We start from the raw sequence: 17,693 nt of genomic DNA, 5'->3' as shown, positions 1-17,693 counted from the left end.
TTGAAACCCCAGCTGAGTGATTAGTACCATGGCTACAAAAGATTTCATTTCCCCATTGATTCTTCCAGAATTTAACATCTGACTCACAAGTGTGTTTCCTGAAGAAAAATTTAATCAGTTTCGCAGCTTTTACAAAATAAAAAAAATTGCTTTCCTCTTTACCACATCCCGCATACCTCTAACATTTAAGGACATAACAGAGAATGAACTAAACTTGAAATCCATGACAAGTAGAACAAAATAAATAAATAAATAAATAAAAAAATAAAGAAAGAAAATATGTACCAACGACTGAAGAAACTGTACGGAAACTTTACTTTAAAAGAAGGAATGATAAACAACCCACTGAGGTCATAGAACAAACAGAATGACTCAACTTGAATCTAGATAATCACTTCTCATGCCAAATGAACTGGCAAATTGTGCAAAAATATTAATCAGTGCTACCGAAAATCAAAACAAGACTTAAGTCACATTTAGAAATGAATAGTGGAGATTGAAACATTAATAAATCAGTCTGACTGAATATGAGGCATTCATTTACCAGCGTGACCAGCTAAAATACAACAGCTGAATTTCACATCAAACCGAAAAAAAAAAAAAAAAGGGAGAATGCAATGCTACTACTTCACATTGGCGAAGTCAAATCTCTTCCCGTCAATCAGAGCAAACGAACCACAGAAAGAAGCCTTTCTTGACTAAGTGCCAAAGTTTTTCTCTTGCCATCCTGTGGGGATAAAGCCTCGGTGAGACGCAGCTTGTTGTCGCGGAGGAACTTACAATCTCTGGCAGCTTGCCAGACAGCATCCCGATAGCGACGAAGAGCAAATAGGATAATAATGGATCTGTGTGTACCATCATTTCTTCGCGGGCCGAGACGATGAGCAATATCTACAGCATCCTCCACCCTCTCACTGATGCCAGGTACCACCTTGCCAAGAATATTGAGTGCAACATGTTGGGTATCCTCTCCATCTTTCTCCTGCATCCCATGTAACTTCAGCGTCCACCTCCAACTGTACTGCTTGCAATCTCCAACCTCTTCTTTCAAAGTTGTACTCACCTTTTTAAGATCCTGGATCTCAGCAGACACGACTTTCAGCATCTCCTTGTGAGTAGTCACCTCAGTAACAAGCTAATGTACGTTCGAAGACAAACTTTCAATCTGCTGTGCAGTAACGGCAGTTGTCTTGTTAATTGTTGAAATTTTTTGGTTCATCTCATCGCAAAACTCGCGAATAGCTGCCACATTTTCAGCGGACGTGTCATAACGCTCATTGTGCTCGCGCTTAGACTTTTTCAATCTTGGCTTAATGGGGGTGTCAGGAAAAGGAGCAGCAAGGATATCGCAAAGTTTGGGTTGAGAGTCAAACCATTTGTTCGGTGTCTCTTCCATCTTCGATTCGTTTTTGTTCTCTGATGAAAAGATAACGTTAGCATCCAGGGTAACTTCACATGTATTTTGGACATCCATCTTTGACTCATGCGCAGGCACTAACATGGTAGCAACTGGAGCTTGTTTATATTTTCTTCTGCCCATAAATTCGCCTCAAAGTGAGAGATTAATTGCCAATCTCTTATATTTGTTCATTCAGATGCAATAAGTACACTATTTTGGTTGTAATATCATCCAACCTTAAACTTTCCCGACGACACTTCGGAAACACCTCCTACCTCGCCGCCATCTTGAGCGCGCCCCTGTCCCAAAGTCAGAATGCGCATTTGAAGTGGGAATGCGTCACCGTGGCGCGACGAAGGCTGACGAATTTTGAAAGTGACTTCAAATGCGCCCTTCAGTTCCCATGAAAACGAAGTGTACATCTGATGGACACTTCGCACCCTACCATACCCCAGATTCACTTGTGTGCATACGATGACGGTGTTTATATTCAAATAACAAGGCAGGTGAGAGTTCTGTGGGGGACTTCACATTGAAATGTAAGTATTGTGTTTTCATTTACCCAAATATCTAGTCAAAATGTTAAAAGCGAGTGTTTTTTTTTTTTTTTTTTTTTTTTTACATAAAGCCCACAAAAAAACAAGACAGTCAAGTCAAGATTATATATAGTATAAGGCAATTGTCTTTCCCTTTGTTGTGTTTTTGAAGTGCTGTCATGCAAGATATGTCTACAAATGTTTTAACCAAACTTTAGCACTTCAGTATTTTGTATGCATGTCCTGCTGTGTCATATTTTCTAATGTTAAGATCTCTTTGTTTTTGTAGTTTTTTTTTTTTTTTTTTTGTGTGTGTGTTTCCATTTTCTCATTTTAGTACTCTTCTGGAGAAACTGAGCCTGCTGGGGAAAGACTTAATATAAAGTTAATAGACAATTTTTTGCTGAAATTCATTGTGCTGTTGTTGTTAACAGGCATGGTTTATTTGCTAAGTGTCCTGGGACAGGTGAGGGAGCGAGTGGAGCTGCTCAGGGAGGACATCAAACTCGATAGAGAGAGAGAAAGAGAGAGAGAGAGAGAGAGAGGAGCACAAGCTTTCTCTTCTTGAGAGAATGCTTAACAAATATACTCTTCATTAGTCAAGAGAAAACAGTGGGGAAAAAATGGATACATTACATTTTTTCAGTATCTTTTTTAAATATCATATTGTCAATGAAACAACCTAATTTCTGTAGTTTATTTTTGTGGTGCAAGTTGTATACATTATTCATTTTTTGGGTATAATTTGTTTGTAAATAAGTACATTTTGTATAATATTCATGTGTAAATAAAAGAAGTACTTATGTACGTTGTTAATTTGTTTAATGCAGCTTATAAATTTTTTCTCAAAAAATTATTTTATTTTTTCATCCTGTAAACATTTTTTTTTTTACACATTACAACAAATTGCTCTATAATTGAAAGTACTTTTTACAACCATTTGCAGCATAGTTTAGGTTTAAAAATCAGGAAAAAAAACAACATCAGTTTAAGCCCAGAGCTGCTTCCATGTGTTCTGAGGTCTTCAGGAGGTGAATCTCTTGGTGAAGCGAGACTTGGAGGACAATGCATTGAAAGTGGAATGAGGCACATGTCAAACACTCTGGAGACCATTAGGGCTGTCAAAATTGCTCAAAATGACATTTGAATATTCCCTCTGAAAAATACACGAATATTCGAACTATTCGAACATCTGGTTGCGCATGTTGTCAATGAGGTACATTACGTCAATAACAGGCCAAAATAATAAAGAGAGACTTAACTACTTGTAATGGTAGTCTATTTAAGTTTGAACATATGACAACGTATTACCTACACAAAAACAAGGAAATCAACTAATGGCCAAGACTGCAGACCTCACGCTCTCTCACCCTCACGTTCTCTGCGCATAATGGTTTAAATGAACAAACAAATTTTTGCAGCAGATATAAGAGAAACTGGTCTGTGCAGGGTTTGGATTGTGGAACCCATCACTGTTGGCGTTCACTTCTCAGAAGATCCAGCAGTATTGTCAGGGTCATTAAACCATTAAACATCTGTCCAACACGGCCACATTCAGCTTCATCCTGCAGTACAGGGGTACAGTCTGATTTAGGGAAAGAAGGAAAAGAGAAATTGTATTAGCTCCATGACAATGTAATTAGTACAATAAATATTGAGATACTTAAGTAAACTACTTTTAATAACTACCAATACCATATTGATTAAAATCTACTAGTCATGTTTAAAACCTTAGCTGAAGGGACAGTTAACCCAAAAAGGAAAATTACAAATCTGGAACAACTGGGTGATCACAGAATTGTCATTTTTCGCTGAACTATTTTTTAAGTAGAAGGATTATCTTGCATACTCTAATATACTTAAGGTATTGAGAGTAAAAGTAAAGGTATGTACAGTATTGTTCTGAAAAATAATTTGTTTAATTTCTAAATATGTTCAATGTTATTCAATTTAAAGTTGCCTACTAATACACTGTTGGGTAGTTTAATCTACAACAATGCATCATGTTGTAAAATACCATATTTATAGTGCTGCTGTCTGTGAGAAAAACAAAACAAAACATAGAACTTTATTTTGTATATTTGAGTAAACTTAATTAATCTTATTTATTGTCCGAATATTAAAATCAAACAGAGCACTGTTCATGCACTTTTTTTTCAGTTTTATTTTCATGCTTAACTGCATAATAAAAACGGGTTGCAAACATGTCTACATATGATCACCATGGTCAAGACAATAAATTAATAAAATCGCACCTTTCTAAGATATCAGTAAGCATTTTAACTGATATGTGTGCTCGTGTATTTTGTAGTCTTTTATATCATTAACGTTACATTATTCAAGTAAGCTCCAAACCAATACCTGCATTTAAAGTTGTAATCCGACAAAGGACGCAGCAAACCAGTGTGACTTGGCCTCGGTCTTGGTTATGCCGGAGGCTTCTCCACGTTGACGTAAAACTGAAAAACAAAAACCGCTCTGGCTCCACCTCTCCTGGCAGGATTGTCCTCTCGTCGGCTCTCCTCTCGTACCACCCTTACGAAAATTAACCATGGTTTTACTACTAATAAAACCAAAAAAACATGGTTACTATAGTTAAACCACGGTAACCACAAAATAACCACGGTTTTGTTATATTAACCATGGTATTTGTAATAAATCTGTGGTTATAAAAATGGTGGTCAACAGGCCAAATAACCATGGGTTACTACAGTTTTACTATAATAAAACCATGGTCATTTTTCGTAAGGGCATCGCTATGCGACCGAGCGCTAATCGGAAACACCAGGTGGTGGAATTAGGAAATCCTGCGAAGGCGGAGCATCCACGCACTTCGGAGGGCCCTTCGTGCACTTCTGAGTCCGGTTTTCGAAGTCCGTGGCCTTCGAAGTGCGTACACTCAACTTTGGGACACAGCTAATGTAAACTGCAAAGTGTATCTGCAGTGGTGAGGTGGTACAGCGATCATGTGGTGAAATCAATGTGTTTGACTTAATGCAGCTCTGCCCAGAGTGGTGTGTGCTGGTTCTTCAAATTCTAATTGTAATTGTAATTATTCTTCTTCTTCTTCTTCCTCTTTTTTGTCTGCTTTCTTTTCTTTTTCTCTTTCATTTAATTAACCAGAACAAAATATACAACAGTAATGTAACATAGTGTGCAAACCATTTATTGAGTAATCCACAATATCCATAGAACATAATTAAATATAGCAACACTCATAAAATTATTTTGTGGTCAAGTAAATACTACATACAAACATGTAATTTTTAAACTAAATAATGTAAAGGCAAGAATTACAAAAAAAATCTTCTTAATTTAAGCTTGTAGAAATTAAAGTTGGAACTCATAAGTATATTTTACTTGGAACCCATTCAATATTTCTTTACCAAACTTTCAAACTGTTATCTGTTGCCTTGTGTACTGCGTTTGAACTCATCACTATATTCTTTTTATCTTAAAAATCAATTTTATACACCACCATTTTTCGTTTCTATAACATGTGAATATATCCTCTATTGTATTCTACAATAAAAACAATCAGAGTGCCTTGTTATCACTAGTTTTATTTTGATCTCCCGGGTCTGCTATTAGCTTATAGCCCGTTAGCATCGGCAGCATGTGAGCCGCTAACCGCAGTTGCATTGCTAATACTCTATTCACACACATTACCATTGCTTTACTCACTATTACTTGCTTTAATGGCAGATGTATGTCTACCTTTGATTGCTGGAGAGGACACGTTGGAGGCCGTGAAGAAGCAGATTCTTGACCTTGGGGTTAGGCAGGACTAGCTGAGAGCCGCGCTGGAATCCTCCCGGGCTGGTGCTCACAAGTCCAGGGTAAGTATACAACTCGCTGCTAATAGTCCCACCACGTCTACTCCATGTGTTTCTCTGCACAGGCCTGCTGCACCCAGGACGCAATCTTCCCAGATGTCTTTCACTCCGACGCCGGGACATCACGGACCCTGGTTGCATCCACCACGGACTACGCAAGCCAGGCCCCGGGCGACAACTTCTTCCCCTCCGGTCTTCGAGATCTCCACCCTGTACCGCTTTGCTCCCCTCCGCGAAATGGGATGTAACACTGCGTCTTTGGAGACTCCATCGTCCGACATGTCCATGCTACGTTAGCCGAAGGTAAAGTGCACACTCACTGTTTCCCTGGTTCTCGTGTTCTCTATGTTTCTGCGCAGATACCTGCAATCCTGAAGGCCGACGAGTGCCCCAGAGTGGTCGTGCTTCACCCCGAGGTTAATGACATCTCGCTGCGACAGACAATGAAGAGGGACTTCAGGGGCTTGATCGAGACGGTTCACAGGACGACACCCGCGGCGACGATCATTGTGTCAGGACCACTGCCCACGTATTGACGAAGACACGAAAGGTTCAGTAGACTTGTTGCTTTAAATCAATGGTTATTGTCATGGTGTAAAGAACAGAAACTCCTATTTGTTAATAATTGGAATCTTTTCTGGGAGCATCCTAGGCTTTCTTGCGCTGAAGGCCTGCACCACAGCAGAGTCGAAGCGGGGCTGCTCTCTGACAACATCTGCCTGATTTATCTCAACTGCTATTTGAACCCAAAAATACACATGAACTAGACAAAATGACTGGCAAAATGGGCACTATTTTCTCTAATACATTAGAAGCTGTTGCCCCCATCAGATTGATAAAAGTTAGAGAAAAACGTTTCATCCATCGCACCCAAAGATAAACTTCAGTGCTTTACAACTATAGGACAGGAAGAGCTAAATAAACTTATCACTGTATCTAAACCAACAACATGGTTATTAGATGCTGTACCCACTAAATTACTGAAAGAGTTGTTACCTGTAGCCGAAGAACCGCTTCTTAATATTATTAACTCATCGCTATCTTTAGGTCACGTCCCAATACCATTTACTATACGCTGGCGATTATTAAGCCTCTTATTAAGAAACCAAAACTAGATTGCATATCACCACTGCATAATATAGACTCCAGATTAAATCTCTCTAGCAAATTTTTAGGGGGAAGTCATGGCCAGTTTGAAGAACATTCACTGTAAAAAAAAAAAAATAATTAAAATAAATAAAAAATAAATGTACTATAAAAATAGCTTGGGAAGAATTCACACTCAGAAAAGGCTAGTTAATTTACAAAAAAATTGACAAGTAAAAACCTGAACATAATTATTAGTAGCTTTGAATGTACATTTTTACACTGTTAAAGAGTTGGATTCCCATGCCAAACATGGACAAAGTTTCAAAAATTAAGTTGTACGTTTGAAGGAGTATTTTTGTGATTTTGTATTTTCTGTGTGACGTTAGATGGAGCGGAATTTCCTTATATGGGTCCTAAGGGCACTTCTCCCGGAAGAACGCACGCTCCCGTAGAGCAGAGCAGAGACATTCACTGATCAGAGCGAGAGACCAAAATGTCACAAAAGAAGTGTGTTTTTGGTTGCCAGGGCAAGACAAACCTGCACAGATTACCAAAAAAAAAAAAAAAACAGCATTAAGGGACCAGTAGATGGAGTTTATTTTTACAGAGCATCAACGGAGTTCTGCAATTGTTTTTGTTTGTTCCCTGCATTTCGAAGATGCTTGTTTTACAAACAAGTCCCAGTTTGACGCCGGATTTGCATTTCGTTTATTTCTTAAGGATAATGCAGTCCCAACGAAAAAGGGTCACGATCATGTGTTGGAACCGCAGGCGGTGAGTAAAACTGCTTCAAATATCTCTGTGTTGTTAACTTAACTATCGGCGCGTAAGCACATCAAGTAAACAACATGCGATGTTGGCATCAAACTGCACTTTCCACATGTACACCTTAAAAAAAAAAAAAAAGACGACATAAAGTGGAACTTAGTCATTTTCCAAAACCGCTAAGCAAATTTATACAGTTTCAATACATACTACATAAAGACGTCCTGCTGTAGTCGTTGCTGCTGCTGCTCTTGTTAAATTTCAGCCTCTGGATCTGATTCTGGATCATAAATATACAGCTGAATCTGACTGTTAGCCATGGTTTGTTTTGGCTGATGGTTTTTTCCTCACGGTTATGTCACAGCTCCCAGACGCACTCAACGAAAAAAGCCTACTCGTGCTCGTGATTCTTTAGCTCCACCCACGCGTCACGCCTCCAGCCGCTCGTGTTTTTCCAGGAAAAAACGGTACAGACTATCTTTCTCTTATAAATATAATAAAACTAAAGACTTTTTGGAGTTATGAAGGATGCAGTACTACTCTATAGGTACTCAAGATTAACAGGATATTGAGTGAAAACGAGCATTTCATCCCCCCTTTAAGTAAGTGTTTACTTGGAATTTCCCAGTATATTTCATTGGCTCTTTCTTTGTAAATGTTACATTATGTAATACTTAACACTGTTAAATATCAATAATTTACTGCACTCAAAAACAATATGTAAGAATTACATTTTTTTTATTAATTTAGCAAATTTTGCACTCATATATTTTAAGTACACCTGAAACGTTGAATTAAATAAAATCTGTATGTTAAATGCAAGATAACATTCTTAACAACCATGCTATTGAAGCATGTGCATGGAAGCATGTAGACAGACTGTTGTCCTTTTAAGATAATATGCCCAATCAATATAATTAATAGCTAAATGAACACAGAACACCTCAATACTTGGTACACCATAATTACGATAACAATCAGTGAAGTTTTTGTGTATGAATTGGTCATTTTGAGTAAAAAATGAACTCCAGATGTTATGGAGCTTTTATTATGACAAAACTATTTGAATTTGAATTGTGTAAATTTGAATTATTTGCAAGTGTAATCTAATAAAATTGAATTTTAGGTTGTAGTTTAAATAGTTCTGAATTTGATTTTTTTAAACGAATATTGAAAATTTGAAATTTAACAAACTGAAATGTTTTTATGGTTGAATTTTATAGACATGTATTTTCAAACAGCTAGTTTTTTTGTTCTGAATTCTTATACTGCAAATATTCATTTAAAAAAAAAAATCAGATTCAAGTTTTCAAGATGAAGAAATTTGGAACTTCAAATTCAGTTTTCTAAAATTCAATGTCAAAAATTCAAACTCAAAAATTCAGATCTTACAGAAAGTAGGTCACAGGTCATCATCAGAGAAGAGTAGATGATCTCAGAAAAGTCGAACAGAGCATTTTGGCCAATTGGGGACTACGGAAGTTTTCCAGCGTGAACGTGGTGGTGGTTCAAGAGGTTGTCACTCTCCGATTCTGATCATGAATCGCCGGGTATTGTGTAATATTCGGTTCCGTGAAAAACTGTTCCCGTGGGTAGAGTTAACATGAATATTCATTAGTTCCCTTGTTGTGGGCGTGTCCTTGTAACAACGTGTAAACGAATAGAACTGAAAATGTGCACAATCGTCAAACCTCTATTTGATTTAATGGATTATTTTGAACAGGTAAGGAAGTGTCAATGTTAAGAGTTAATTAGCATTAACTGCAACAGTGCCAAAACAATGGATAGTTTGTGTAATATGATAAATTGTCTTTCATCTTTTGCTTGATTGATTACATATAAATATAATAATAATGAATATCATAAGCATACATTGCATACATTGTGTGCGTTCTTTGACCATAGGCACTGAACAACAACCTCATCATGTCATGTTTAAGAATAGTGATCCATTGTGTAAATAATGTTTAACATTTGAAAATCTTATTCAAAATTGTTTTTCACATTTTACAACTGTTACATACAATGAAACCCAAACGTTTTTTTGTCAGCCAAACTCTGTTCTCCTGTCGCTTACCGAAATTAATATCCTCTGAGATATATATTAAAGTTAATATTTCAATAATTTAACAACACTCTTTAATGTTGACAGTTCTCTGATATGTATTAGTATCATGGCATGCAGGTTAACAAATAAAATGTTATCTTTAAGTATGTTTACGGTTTAAAATTATACTCAAAAAACAATATTGTAGATCACATAAATATTACATTCATTAAATGTTACTATGACAAGTACACAAGTAATTGCTTTATGAATTTAACTCAAATAGAAAAGACAAGGAAAGTTGTGTGAAAGTAAGCATGGAATGAAGCAATGCAAAATGAGGTGAGTGTCTGAGATATTTATTGTTTCTGGATGAGAACAGCCTCCATGTATGTCCAGTTCATACAATGATCAGCTACTGTACCAGTGACTTCAGCTCTCTCATCCAGTCTGAAACAGACAGTTACTTTACATGAGGATCAATATATGTGGAAACATCACAAAAGCAAATCAAAGACATATTATAACATTGGTGATGATGAGACACATAATTTCTTATCCAAATGTATAAAAAATATTTTCTTGGAGTAGCTTCTGACCTATGTCCAAGAAGACTGCATCAGAACACTACTTTAAGGTTTATGCACCGTTTTATATAACCAATTACAAATTAGATTGATTATAATTGACATTTTCACTGCAAGAAAATTGTTTTATGTATGTGACTTATTTAGGTAACAGAAACACTACATACAAACTAAAGTTTTTATAAATGACACAGTATAGCTAGCCTATATTTATTAGGCGGCAGATATATTTGTTTCAAGCATCGTCATGAATACATTGCAGTAATAGTCATCAGTAGCCTAACTTAGCTAATCATTCTATTCAAACAGCAATTAATGCCCCACAAATGAAATGTATAAAAAGCTAAACAAATAAAAAAATATGATTAAGAAACTATATATCCCAAGGTTAGCATAGGTTATTCGCTTATTGTTTCTGTGTGCCTTCACTCAAGCAAATCAGCTTACAGACGATTAATATTACACAAACTGCATTGTTTTGACACTGTTACAATGCTTCAGTGCTTAAGATAGACACTTCCTTACCTGTTCAAAATAATCCAAGTAGCGATTTGAGAAGCGTGCACTGATCAGGGAACTAGCATGTTCATGTAACTCCACCCACGGGAACAGTTTTTAACGGGAACCGAATATTACACAACACCGGACGCGAACGGTGCGATGCGACCCGTGAAATCCCCAACAACACACGGATTCCCCATCATATTTCGGACCTAGTCCCAGCTCTTTGCAACAGTCGCTTCAAGCACTATGTTGCATCACGCCGCTCGCGTCCTGTCTGTGTAATTAGGCCTATTAGACACGGTGGCGTTCTAATCAATTTTACACAAAATATACTTTAAAACAAACACCAGAGACCGCTTAGACAAATGTCTCACGTGCTGACAACGCTAACCTAACATATAAACATAAAATCATTTATGTTTAAGAATCACTTACCTCCGAGCGATTCATGATCAGAGTCAGAGAGTGGCAACCTCTTGAACCACCACCACCACGTTCGCGCTGGAAAACTTTTCTGAGATCATCTACTCTTCCCTGAGGATGACCTGTGACCTACTTTCTGTAAGATCTGAATTTTTGAGTTTGAATTTTTTACATTGAATTTTAGAAAACTGAATTTGAAGTTCCGAATTTCTTCATCTTGAAAACTTGAATCTGATTTTTTAAAAACTGAATATTTGCAGTATAAGAATTCAGAAAAAAAACTAGCTGTTTGAAAATACATGTCTATAAAATTCAGCCATGAAAACATTTCAGTTTGTTAAATTTCAAATGTTCAATATTCGTTTAAAAAAAAAAAACTTAAACTTAAACTACCATCTAAAATTCAATTTTATTAGATTACACTTGCAAATAATTCAAATTTACACAATTCAAATTCAAATCATTTTGTCATAATAAAAGCTCCATAAGATGTCACAAAACAGTATGTTATGTTTTGAATGACAACAAAAGCAACCACAAATCAGTGTAAATACAACTCAAAAACAGTGAAAATTAATATTTTTAATGATTCATGCCCTAGTCCATGATGTGAAATACGGCATCATAACTTTGATACTTACTTAAATAATCCTTTTAAACATAACAAACGGTTCCAAGTAAAATATACTTAGGAGTTCCAGATTTAATTTCTACAAGCTTAAATTATTATTTTTTTATTCTTGCCTTAACTACATTATTTAGTATAAAAAATTGCATGTGTTTGTACTGTATGTAGTATTTACTTCACCACAAAATAATTTTATGAGTGTTGCTATCATATTTTATTATTTTCAATGAATATTGTTGATTAGTCAATAAATGGTTTGCACACTATGTTACATTACTGTTGTATATTTAGTTCTGGTTAATTAAAATAAAATAAGACACTGTGCAGCACTGCAGCCACAATACCATGGAAACACACAATCCTCTCATAATTAGGCTAGTTTAATTATTATCAAACTCACCTGAACAAGCTTATAGGCATTTCAGATTACTAGAAAGCTACAGGCAGGTGAGTTTAATTAGGGTTGCAATTGACCTGATTTCCTTGGATTTTTAACCCCCATGGAAGCCAGCAGGGACAGCATAGAAGACAAGGCCAGGCTAGCAGACAGGGCAGTGGACCAGGACAGGGAAGCGGACCGGGTAAGGGAAGTGGACAGGCTAGTGGCCACGGACAGGGCAAGGGAAGCGGACAGGCTAGTGACCACGGACCGGGACAGGGCAAGGGAAGCGGACAGGCTAGTGGCCACGGACCGGGACAGGGCAAGGGAAGCGGACAGGCTAGTGGCCACGGACCGGGGCAGGGCAAGGGAAGCGGACAGGCTAGTGGCCACGGACCGGGACAGGGCAAGGGAAGCGGACAGGCTAGTGGCCACGGACCGGGGCAGGGCAAGGGAAGCGGACAGGCTAGTGGCCACGGACCGGGGCAGGGCAAGGGAAGCGGACAGGCTAGTGGCCACGGACCGGGGCAGGGCAAGGGAAGCGGACAGGCTAGTGGCCACGGACCGGGGCAAGGGAAGCGGACAGGCTAGTGGCCACGGACAGGGTAAGGGAAGCGGACAGGCTAGTGGCCACGGACCGGGGCAGGGCAAGGGAAGCGGACAGGCTAGTGGCCACGGACCGGGGCAGGGCAAGGGAAGCGGACGGGCTAGTGGCCACGGACCGGGGCAGGGCAAGGGAAGCGGACAGGCTAGTGGCCACGGACCGGGGCAAGGGAAGCGGACAGGCTAGTGGCCACGGACAGGGTAAGGGAAGCGGACAGGCTAGTGGCCACGGACCGGGGCAGGGCAAGGGAAGCGGACAGGCTAGTGGCCACGGACCGGGGCAGGGCAAGGGAAGCGGACAGGCTAGTGGCCACGGACCGGGACAGGGTAAGGGAAGCGGACAGGGTAAGGGAAGTGGACAGGCTAGCGGACAGGGTAATGGAAGTGGACTGGGCCAGGCTAGCGGCCACGAACTGGGACAGGGCAAGGGAAGTGGACTGGGACAGGATGGTGGACTGGGCCAGGGAAGTGGACAGGCTAGTGGACAGTCTAGCATCTGGAGAGGATACCAGGGTCAGGAACCATGGTGGCAGTGGCAATGGGGACCGTGGGGCAGATGGGGATGGTGGTGGTAGCGGGCCAGGGGATTATTCAATGAAATTGTCAGGGTGTGGTCATTGAAATGGTCATTTTTTTTTTTGCCTAACACCTACTGGAGATCTCTCTAATTCCGTGATCTTCATATGGCATGTTTTCTCTGTTTGCTCAACCGTTTTGATTTTCTGCCTCTCCTCAACCACTTTAAATAAAAATTGCTTTATTGAAGAGATGGGGTCTTTTGGTTTGATTTGGCTGTTTTCTCACATGCTTGTTTTCTGGCATCACTGCATTAGGTTCCACTCCCTGGGGCCTGTTCTCCGTACGTCGCTGACTCCGTTAGCTGGATTTGAATGTTGACTATTTGGCGTGATCTTGGATCATTTGGTTCTTCGAGGCTCATCCCAGAGCTGCTGGCATAGCAACAAGTCCGTAAGCTTAAACCTGCTCGGGAGCAGGCTTATTTAATGTAAACGGGATTAGATGGCTTCTTTTCAACCAGAACTGATACTCAAAATATGTCTGCTACCACTGCTACTTTATTACAAGAGTATCGTACTGATCCAGGGACAATAATTTAAAATTTAAAAAATCATATAAAAATGCTGTGTAGTCCATAACAGCCTACTATAGACCCAGCCAGATTTCCTCACTGAAATATTTATTTTTCATAAAATTACTTCATAATTGTATTAGAGTCTTACACGCATGCGATACAGCTAATAGAGTCGTGCATTATTTTGAGTGATGAGTGGCTTGATGGAGTGCAGGAGATGCAGATAACATGATATTGACCCTTAAGAAACTTTCATTAATGCTGTCACGTAACAAGAAGACTGCACAACTATTATAAATTGGAAATAGTGTAAATCTAATAAAATAACATGTATCTATTATCGGTTTCATCTATCTTTTATAACCTGTATGCAGTTTGTATGCTTGGTGGTTTCCTTAAAGTCCAGAAATTTGTCAAGTTTTTCGGCTGGTGTCATTTTAAATTATATGACGTCATTACATTGCCGTGTTGCCACCAGCCAATCGCTGCACTGCTGTTCATGGTATCGAGTATCGATACATATCCCCTTTTAAGCCAACACATGAAGGTGCAATTATCTCAGTTAACTCTAGCCAGTGATACTAATCATACACAACAGGTGTGTTCGAAGAACCCAATTAGCCGGATCATGATTAGCACGATGATATCATCTTGGATGTGTCATTTGATCTCGGATGTAATAAGCGACGTACGAAGAACGGGCCCCTGGACATTTAGCAAAGCATTGTATTTCAGATTGAGTGTGATGGGGCCCCAACTTGTTTGACAATTTTCATGTCATTGCTCCAATGTGGGCCAGGCATCAGGCTTGTTTTAGGCTTCCTCACTTTTTATATTTTGGATATCAATTATTGGGGTGAAAAAAATAAAGTGCTGCCCTGGGAGAAACCAGGCCTATACCGCAAATCGCATTTTACCTTCCACTCTCTGCACAAATGACTGGCTATGCACCTAATATAGCACACATTAATGTAGGTTAAACAAAAATTGTGAGAAGTGTTTTTAGTATTTATAGATTTTATCTTTGTCAAGTGGTAATGCTTGGAGAAAGCTAAATTGATTAAAAAGCTGGCTAATTTGCAGTCTGCCACTGGCAGCTTTGAAAAACAAAAGCTTGACTTTAACATTATGAAGTTATTTCTTAAACTTTAATATTTCCATTTTAAAAATGAGTGAACCATTTTAAATGGTTTTATTTCAAGCTTTTCAGAGAGATTTAAAGATGATGTAGTGCCGAGTCTGACTATAGGTGTTTCTCAAATTAGAATGTCGTGGGAAAAGTTCATGTGAAACTTGTGTATTAAATTCAATTCACACAGACTGAAGTTGTTTGGATTTTGGCTCCCATTTAACAAACCCACCAATTCACCATCTCCACAAATTAGAATGTTTCATACCGCTCCCCCAAATGGGTGAATTGTTGGCCTTCTGGAAAGTGTTAATTTACTGCACATGTACTCAGTACTTGGTTGAGGCTTCTTTTTTTGCTTTAATTACTACCTTGATTCGGCGTGGCATGAAGGTGATCAGTGTGTGGCACTGCTGAGGAATGGAAGCCCAGGTTTCTTTGAAAGTGGCCTTCATCTCATCTGCATTGTTTGGTCTCTTGTTTCTCATCTTTCTCTTGACAATACCCCATAGATTATCTATGGGGTAAAGGTCTGGGAGTTTGCTGGCCAGCCAAGAACACAAACACCATGGTCATTTAACCAACTTTGAACCGCTCCAAGATGCCGTGACTTTAGCTTCCAATAAAAACAATGTACTAACACCGTCAGATGACCTTGCACCCCAAATCATTACATACTGTGGAAACTTAACACTGGACTTCAAGCAACTTGGGCTATGAGCTTTTCCACACTTCCTCTGGACTGTAGGACCTTCGTTTCCAAATGAAGGAAAAATAAAAACTTGCTATCATCTGAAAAAAGGAATTTGGACCAATTGCAATCGTTTATTTCTTCTCCTTAGCAAGGTGAAACCACTATTTTTTTGAAACCGAGTCCCAGAGTGAACCTACTGAACCTTTCGTGTCCTCATCGATACATAGGCAGTGGTCCTGACACGATGATTGTCGCCGCGGGCGTCGTGCTGCAAACCGTCTCGATCAGGCTGCTGAAGTCCCTCTTCAGCGTCTCCGTCTGCCGCAGCGTGGTGACGTTAACCCCGGCGTGAAGCACGACCGCTCTGGGGCTCTCGTCGGCCTTCAGGATCGCGGGTATCTGCGCAGAAACATAGAAAACACGAGCACCAGGCAAACAATGAGTGTGCACTTTACCTTCGGCTAACGTAGCACTTACGTGTCAGACGATGGAGTCTCCGATGATCACAGCGTCGCGTCCTGTCTCGCGGAGGGGAGCGAAGCAGTTCCGGATGGAGATCTCAAAGGCAGGAGGGGGAGAAGTCGGCGCCCGGGACCCGGCTCGCGACCTCCGCTGTGGATGCACCCAGGGTCCGTGGTGTCCCGGCGTCGCAGTGAAGGACATCTGGGAAGATCGCGTCCTGGGTGCTCCGGGCCTGTGCAGAGAAACACACAGAGTAGACGTGGTGGGACTGTTAACAGCACGCTGTATACTTACCCCGGACTTGTGAGCGTCAGCCCGCGATGATTCCAACGCGGCTCTCCGTTCTCTCAGCTGGGCCTGCCTCTCTTCCAGGTCGCGAATCTGCTTCCCCACGGCCTCGAGCTCGAGCTGCACAGAGTGGAGACATTCATCCGCCATTAAAGCAAGTAACAGTGAGTACAGCAGTGGTAATGTGTGTGAATAGAGTATTAGCAATGTAAGCGCAGTTAGCAGCAACCACACTTGTTGATGCTAGTGGGCTAAAAGCTAATAGCGGACCTGGGAGATCAAAATAAAACTAGTGATAGCGAGGCGCTCTGATTGTTTTTGTTGTAGAATACAATAGAGGATATATTCACACGTTATATAAACGGAAACAATAATGTATGCAATTTATTTTTAAGTTTAAAAATAGTCAATGAAAAGAATATAGTGACGGAGCTCAAACGCAGTACAGCCGCCAACAACAAACAGGAAGTGACGTCTGACAGGAAGTTGCCTAATGTCAATCTATGCTAAGAGTCTTCATCCAGCAAGAAAACCACAGATGTCTCTGTCCTAGAGAGACAAAGTGGATTGACCAAGTTCTGAGTATCTGGCCCAGAGAGGCAGAAGAAATACAGACATTTGAAACAAGGGTAATGTCAAGCGAGCAAACCTTCACTTCAAGGTTCTTTCTTCTGCAGATTCCAGGCTAAGGACCTTCTGCACCTACTCCAGAGGACACGTCTGCGTTCCAGATTTTAGGATTCTTTGGTGCTCCAGGAGATCAGTGTCCTCCAGCACTTTGTGTTCAAGGCTGTTGAAATGGATTCATACTCCTTTCCCCACTGCAATGTTACCTGGACAACCAGTGGATGATTCAACGTTATGGGAGTGATCACTCGATCAAAGAGAATGTGAATATCACGTATACAAATCTCTTCCAGAGACCTTGGCTCTATTTTTATATTATCAGTTTGTGATTTTATAATTTGCATTAGATATTATATAGCTGACTGCAGTTGATAATAAATAATAGCTCATTTATTTATTTGATGCATAATATGGTTGTTCACCTTATTTGTTTTAATATAGCAACAGTTTAACTTTCCATAAACAATATAGCTCTGACATAGCAACACCCAACTGAATCACTTGTACTTTATGCATCTTATGCACTTTATTCCTTTTTCATTTATTCATTTAGTAGCTGTGATTACTCTTGTCTATATTTTGTTAATACAATTTATTTTTACAC

At 39.5% G+C, this 17,693-nt stretch overlaps 1 long non-coding RNA gene across 1 annotated transcript; it reads right to left on the bottom strand.

Annotated features, from left to right (window-relative positions):
* Positions 1 to 10,010: 10,010 nt before the first annotated feature.
* On the bottom strand, positions 10,011 to 11,254 carry LOC128010135 (uncharacterized). The gene is made up of 2 exons (XR_008181871.1): positions 11,199 to 11,254; positions 10,011 to 10,122 (listed from the first exon to the last, which is right to left on the bottom strand). It is a non-coding gene; the product is annotated as an uncharacterized LOC128010135 (long non-coding RNA).
* Between the last annotated feature and the right edge of the window lie 6,439 nt (positions 11,255 to 17,693).

This window comes from Carassius gibelio, chromosome A1 (genome assembly GCF_023724105.1).
Source record: "Carassius gibelio isolate Cgi1373 ecotype wild population from Czech Republic chromosome A1, carGib1.2-hapl.c, whole genome shotgun sequence".
NCBI classification, from domain to species: Eukaryota; Metazoa; Chordata; class Actinopteri; order Cypriniformes; family Cyprinidae; genus Carassius; species Carassius gibelio.
The sequence above is the reverse complement of the archived record's forward strand: the minus strand, read 5'-3'. Positions and strand labels throughout refer to the sequence as shown.